The 7,737-nt window shown below is 30.7% G+C and overlaps 1 protein-coding gene across 1 annotated transcript in view; it reads left to right on the top strand.

Annotated features, from left to right (window-relative positions):
* The first annotated feature begins 1,735 nt into the window (after positions 1 to 1,735).
* Positions 1,736 to 7,737, top strand: part of LOC148301172 (alpha-tocopherol transfer protein-like) — a 31,723-nt gene continuing 25,721 nt past the window's right edge. The window contains exon 1 of the mRNA XM_088273692.1: positions 1,736 to 1,829. The gene's annotated coding sequence lies outside the window, so the exon portion shown is untranslated. The remainder of the gene's footprint in view (positions 1,830 to 7,737) is intronic.

Raw genomic sequence — 7,737 nt, 5'->3', positions numbered from 1 at the left:
GCACAATGAAAACAAGATTTTAGAGTTTATTTAAATCATATTTTTTTAAATTATTAGCTCACAAGTTGTCATTCGGAGTTGACGTATTTGCTACGCAATGCACAATGAAAACAAGATTTAAGAGTTTATTTAAATCATAGTTTAAATTAGTAGCTCACAAGTTGTCATTCGGAGTTGACGTATTTGCTACGAAATGCACAATGAAAACAACATTTGAGAGTTTATTTAAATCCTTTTTTTTAAATTAGTAGCTCACAAGTTGTCATTCGGAGTTGACGTATTTGCTACGCAATGCAAAATGAAAACAAGATTTAAGAGTTTATTTAAATCATAATTTTTTTAATTATTAGCTCACAATGCACAATGAAAACAACACTGAAGAGTTTTTTAAATAATATTTTTAAAATCATATTTTCATATGGTGTACGGAGTGCGTGGAAGTTTTTGGTAAGAGAAGGGTAATTAACTATGAGTATTTCAATGTTATACAATTTAGTACATAAACTCAATAAAATTTCTAAAAAAATAAAATGGCGATATTTTCTGGTGGAATCAATTGTTGAACACTCTCCAAACTGTATTTTGCACATTGAATAATGTCAACATTGCTGTTTTCAATTGGTTTATATTGTGGTATGTTAATATAACACTCTCCTTATCATTCATCGTTCGCTTGGTAAAAATAATCTCGAAAAATAGGAAATAAGCAAAGCAATTAATAAAGTCTTGAATGTAATTCGCAGATACTTTGTGGCACATTTTATCCACTTTTTATTGCTACACTTTATAAAACCATAAGGAGTTTTTTAAATCATATTTTCATAAGGTGTACGGAGTGCGTGGAATTTTTTGGTAAGAGAAGGGTAATGCACTCTGAGTATTTCAATGTTTTAGAATTAAGTGCATAAACCCTGATGATGACAAGGTTCTTGTCGAAAGCGGTTGGATAAAGTGTACCAATAAAAAGTGGTTAAAACAAAGTTGTTTTACTTTATAAAGTTCAATTAATAATGACGTAATAAAAATAAAAATAAAACCCTTATCCGCACCCAATGGTGCATAGGGCACTGCGTCATATAAACGCAGTGTTATCTTGATCGTTTACACATGAAGGAAAGGTGATCAGCCCTCTGTTTCAGGTACCAGTCCAGGGTAATATTAAATAAATATTACAGTGAAAAAATCACTTTTATTTATTTTACCCCCCTTAGGAATCGAACCCGGGACCTCCAGAATGTAAGACCGTAACAATTTCATTTGAATGACCTGGTAATCACGAATAATTGTTTTTTAAAGTGGTACTACACAAAGTGAACGATGAATGATAATGTAAGTGTTGCTCTTCAAACTTGTTAATCGCCTTTTTTTGAAATATGAAGTACGTATCATTTTATTAATTAATGCTTAAAATAGCATTTCATTTATTGAAAAAGTATAATTGCATAAAAACAAACACCATGTATTACAGTACCAATTTTGATATAACTTATGCGCGTTTCTTTGTAGCGATGCACACACGATACCGCATGCCTGTTCCATTCTGAAATCTTCAAAAAGAAAATAGAGATTTGATACACATAGTAAAAATGGTAAAACCATACTAATGTTGATAATTTTCAGTACTTTCAGTATCGCGAGGCTTTTTTGCGAAGTGTTGCAATTTTCCCAGTTGGAACTACAACATTTTGAAGAGCTGTGTTTGCGACATAAAAGGCTGGAAATTCTAGAGTTGATCGCAGTCGAGCGTCATCAGTGCTAGAAGCCGCACCGCTTGAAATTCGTTCCTCCGGCAGCCTAGGCCAGTTTCATCAAGTTTTCTCAACCAAAAGGTGCTTATTACCAAACAGCTTTCTTTGTGTGTTTTACCCGAATTCTGTGTTACCTTTAGTTTGATCATTTGCAATTCTCGAGTGTTTTAAGTTGTATTTGTTTGTCGTGCTGCTTCGAGGTGAGTTTGAAAGTATATTACGAAATAAGGAAATGTACGGGAATTTGTACATTATTGCAACGCTCGCTTGGAATTCAACGTTTTTGCAATATATGACCGGTGCGCGCCTATTTCGAAGATAATTCCATAGATAATGTTTTTTTCTATTAAGTTCTGAGATAAATATCTCATAAATACAGCCAAGAATGAAGTAAAACTCAACAAGTTGATAATCACCAATCACCGAGATGATTTTTTTCAATATAACTTATAATTTATACTTTCATCAATTGATTCGGCAGTCACTTTGTGGTAAAACCTATCAATTTTTTAATTTAAGTTTTACTCAGTACGATGTTTGAAAATGATCTGTCACAATAGATTTTTATTTAAAGTGGTATGTACTAGAAGTAATAAAAATAAGTAAGTAAAAATTATAATTCATATATTAAATGTTTAAATCAAGCACTGATTTTTAGAGTCTACTAAATTGTATTTTATTGTTAAAAACACATAAAAATTAAATTTGTAACAATTGTTTCGACCTATTATGGCATTTTCAAAGTAAGGTTTAAACTAAAAATTAGTTTGAAATGCCATAACAAGGCGAAACAATTGTCACAGTGACTTTACAAATCAGTGTTTGATTTTGACATTTGATATATAAATTAAAATGCAGTTCTTTAAATTAAACGCCAAATCTATAAATAACTTTTAATACCATACAGCATTATTAACTTTGTGGCATATGATAGTGGAATAACACTCTTTTAATAATTTGTTTTACAAATTATGTCAAGAATTATGCAATACTTTGGTAAATTTAAATAAATTTATAATTACGAATCATTAAAGTGATTTTTTTCAACATTATACATACTTATTAACTTTTTATGTATTTTTAAAGTATTTTTTATTATGTGGCTTATCATCGTAAAAAAACAAACTATTTTTGATGTTATTTTTTGACATCTCATCAAAGATGAAGAAGAATATGGAAGCCTGGGCATTAACGGGGCTGACGACCGTCATTGGCTGGTTTAAGTGATCACTTTACACACGTGTAACATTCACCAATTCTACCCATTATTGACAACCACACTACTCAAATTCTTGGAAGTTTTATATATCGCTCACTCCTTTCAAGAACGTCATAAATCAAAAAACTTGATTTTTCAGGAGAACGTTTTTAAAGTTTAAAAATATAATACAATGTGTTAAAAATTAACATGAAGCCACTTATTGAACTTTTTACTGTGCAACAGATCTTTTTAGGTGAAACCTGAAGGTTGTTCCTTCATTTGAAAAATATTTAGTTTTTTTAAAAAATAATTAAACAATACCTTTACTTCAAAATGCAAAAACAACACTTTCTGCCCTGGAGCGGGTAAATATTAAGTTAAAAATATGCCTTTTTTGCTGGGATATAGTACATTTTCTGGGCATTCCGAAAACATGCACAACTGAAAATTGACGAATTTTGATTTATGACGTTCTTGAAAGGAGTGAGCGATATATGAGCCAATTTAGAAACCTTGTTTTTGAATCACTAGAACTTCACTAGAGTCATCTATTGGTGAGATTTTTGATGTTTTTTCAAATTCTATTATGAATTATGCAATGCTATAGTAAATTGAAACGAATTCAGGACAACCAATCACAATCAATATGGTCACCCACCAAGTTGAAGTCAGCAAATCAAATTATTATTGTTGCATACCTGTAATTTCAAAATAATATTTCTTTACAAGGTTAATGAACGACTCGTCACGGGTACTGCCTAGTGTAACGTTCATAAAAATATAAACCGTGTAATAAAAATAAATAAAATAATAATAGTTCAAATTGAAGATTTTGATTTTGATAAGATGATACCTTATTTTATGTTTTTTTTTAAAGCATCATTTCTTCTTCTTCTTCTTACCCTTATCCGCACCCAATGGTGCATAGGGGACTGCATCGTATTGACGCAGTGTTATCTTGATCGTTAATTGCATAAAGGCAAGGTGATCAGCCCTGCGCTTCTTGTACCAGTCCAGGGTGATATTAAATAAATATGAGAGTGAAAATCGGCCATATTTATTTTGACCCTCCTGGGAATCAAACCCGGGACCTCCAGCACGGTAGCCAAACGCGCTGACCACTGCGCTACGGAGGTGGACAAAACATCATTTACTTTGTATCAAATAATAGTAAAATAACACTCCATAATTAAAATATAACCTTTTTTTAAATCATTATATTTATCATAATTTTTATTTTATTGAAATTTTTTTTTTTTTAACAAAGTTGTATTTCAATTATAAAATGGAAAATCACAAAGTTAGTGCTTCAAATCTAAATTGTAAATAGCGCTCTTTTTATGATAAGTTTTACAAATTTATAATTTATATTTGAAGCACTAACTTTGTGATTTTACATTTTATAATTAAAATGTTACTATGTTTTAAAATCACTATTTATAAATTATAGTGATTTTAAAACAATGTTACATTTTAGTTATATATTTACGAATTCAGTCAATATTTAAGCAGTACTTAAAAAAAACTAAATAAATTAAGAATAATAAGGTGATTTTTTTACTTATCAATAAGGTGATTTTTTAAACAGTACTTAAAATGCCCATTTTTTGTATTTTAAAAGCATTAATTATTTTGTGGTATGGTAATACAACACTTTTCTTATCATTCATCGTTTTAATACTGTTTCAATACCTCTTAAAAATTCTACTTTACGACTGCCGGTTTTGGAATAACCATTCCATCGTCCGGTCAACTATAGACTATAGTTTGCCTGATGAGGAAATGGTATTATATATGTATTGATGTAGGGTTATGACGTATTTTCACGGAATTGAATTCCCATCATATCAAGCATATTCTCAACTGATGGCACTACCGTCAGCCAATATTCCACGTCTGAAAATTACGACTAACATACGAAAGGATTCCGTCAACATTTATATATCTTTGAAAAATTGATGCAATAATGGGCAGATGGTGAACGTTACACAAGTGTATAAAGTCATCACTTAAGTCAGCCAATGGTCAGTTTGTTAGACCTGGAATGTTCGTACTTCCATTTTATTTATCACAAAAACGATAAATACTCCATCTAAGTTGAGACACTTATACCATTTTCATAATTTAAAGCTTTTACAAAATCAATACAACACTGCATCAATCGATTTAAGTATTCTGTGTACCATTGTTATAGTAAGGGTCAAAGACTATGTGTATATGTGTGTGTGTGTGTGTGTGTGTGTGAGAGAGAGATAGAGAGAGAGAGAGAGAGAGAGATATATTTGATAGTGCAAAATAAATATTGTATTTTGATGAGGGTGCAAATTTTTTGATGCGTTTGCAAATTTAATAGGAAATATAATGAGTGTTAAAAATCGTATATTCACACATTACACATCAGGAAATAAATCGCGTTCTTATTAAATATATGATTACATATGCGTTTTTACCAGCATTTGGCATATGCGTTTTATTGCAAAGTCAAAAATAATGCTTGCAAATTAATTTAATTACTCTCTGAAATTTTAACTGTTACCAAGAGAAATCAAATACACTTTCACAAGTATCATACTATGAACCATTTTCTTATATTTGCCAAACAGTTGCTAAATATATCACCTAACAAACCTTAATAATATTTCAAAAATAATAATATTAACCCTCATCCGCACCCGATGGTGCATAGGGCATTGCATCACATAAATTCAGTGTTATCTTGATCGTTAATACATGAAGGAAATGTGATCAGCCCTCCGCTTCAGGTACCAGTCCAGGGTAATACTGAATAAATATTAGAGTGAAAATTCACTTGATTGTCTTCCCTTCATGTGTTAAATAAGATCAAGATAACATTGTTTTTACATGGTGCAATGCCATATGCATCATTGGGGTGCGGATAAGGGTTTGAAGATGCTTATTGGGTACCAAAACTCTCATTTTCTATAATACCTAGACTTCCATAATCTTCTTTATCTATGTGGATATAGCTCACTCCTTTCAACAATGTCAAATATAGAAAAAACTTGATTTTTCAGGAGATCGTTTTTAATGTTAAAGAATATAATGAAATGTATTAAAAATAAATATCAAGCCATTTATTGAACTTTTTACTGTGCAACAGATCTTTTTAGGTAAAACCTGTATGTTTTTTCACCATTTGATGAAAATAAACTGTATATTCAAAATAATAATAAAACAGTACCTTTTCTTCACAATGCAAAAACAACACTTGTAGCGGGTAAATGTTAAGTTAAAAATATGCCGCTTTTGCTGGGATAAATTACCTTTTCTGGGCATTCCAACAATACGCACAACTTAAAAATTGAAGATTTTTTAAATATGACGTTGTTGAAAGGAGTGAGCGATATCGCTCACTCCTTTCAAGAACGTCATAAATCAAAAATCGTCAATTTTCAGTTGTGCATGTTTTCGGAATGCCCAGAAAATGTACTATATCCCAGCAAAAGATGCATATTTTTAACTTAATATTTACCTGCTACACGGCAGAAAGTGTTGTTTTTGCATTTTGAAGAAAAGGTATTGTTTAATTATTTTTTGAAATATACTAAATATTTTTCAAATGGAGAAAAAACCTTCAGGTTTCACCTAAAAAAAACTGTAGCACAGTAAAAAGTTCAATAAGTGGCTTGATATTTATTTTTGACACATTGTATTATATTTTTAAACTTTAAAAACGTTCTCCTGAAAAATCAAGTTTTTTGATTTATGACGTTCTTGAAAGGAGTGAGCGATATGTCAAAAAATGTATGTTTTGTTAGCTTCCTGAAAAGTTTTTCAAGATTCCAATATCCGGATAACATACACAGTGTTATGATTACAATAATCCTCCTTTCTACATAATTTATTTCCGTATCTACTCGATGCATGCAAGCACGATTTAAAATAGCGTGTGGATTTACACCAAATTAATAAATCATAATTCATTAACAATTTCCAATGAGGTCTTTAAACCGCTAAAGAAGTGTTCAATTAGAAAATTTTCAGACGAGTTTCACCTAAAATATTCATAAAACAAGAGCGATTGCGTGTGAGTGCATTATGCTCACTTAAGCAAAGAGTCTTATGTTGAGTTGGTCATATATCAATATATTAAAAGCATTGCCTTTTATTTTATGTCGGCTACCGTTCTGGAGGTCCCGGGTTCGATTCCCAAGGGGGGTAAAATAAATATAAGTGATTTTTTCACTGTAATATTTTTTCAATATTACCATGGACTGGTACCTGAAGCGGAGGGCTGATCACCTTTCCTTCATGTGTAAACGATCAAGAAAACACTGCGTTAATATGACACAGTGCCCTATGCACCATTGGGGTGCGGATAAGGGTTTTATTTATTTATTTATTTATTTATTTTAAAACTGGAAAATCATTCGAACCAAAACTGCTTACAGCCATCATTTATTTAAAAATCTTCTCTTCATTGTTCATATATAAATATATTAAAAACAACATTTTGAGTGTGTCCAAATACTTGTTCACAAATCTGGGTGTCTCCACTTAGAGTTAAATAAAATAAAAGGGTCTCTTCTAAATAAAAGCTTTCTAAATCCAATCATGGATGACTGATGTGAACTCAATCATGGAACGTCATTAAAATAAATTTCCAAATATTGAAGTTGTATGGTTGTCAATCATGATTAGAATGGTGAATGTTACACGTGCGTAAAGTGATCACTTCACTAGCCTATATGTGGCCGTAAACCCTGTAAATATCCAGTTATCTTTATTTTTCTTCATCTATGTTGAGATGTTAAAAAAATAAAATAA

The sequence above is a fragment of the Brachycentrus maculatus genome, unplaced genomic scaffold (genome assembly GCF_059751285.1).
Source record: "Brachycentrus maculatus isolate JH-2025_06_01 unplaced genomic scaffold, ASM5975128v1 h1tg000597l, whole genome shotgun sequence".
NCBI lineage: Eukaryota > Metazoa > Arthropoda > Insecta > Trichoptera > Brachycentridae > Brachycentrus > Brachycentrus maculatus.
Note: the sequence above shows the minus strand (reverse complement) of the source record. Positions and strands in the feature narration are given on the sequence as shown.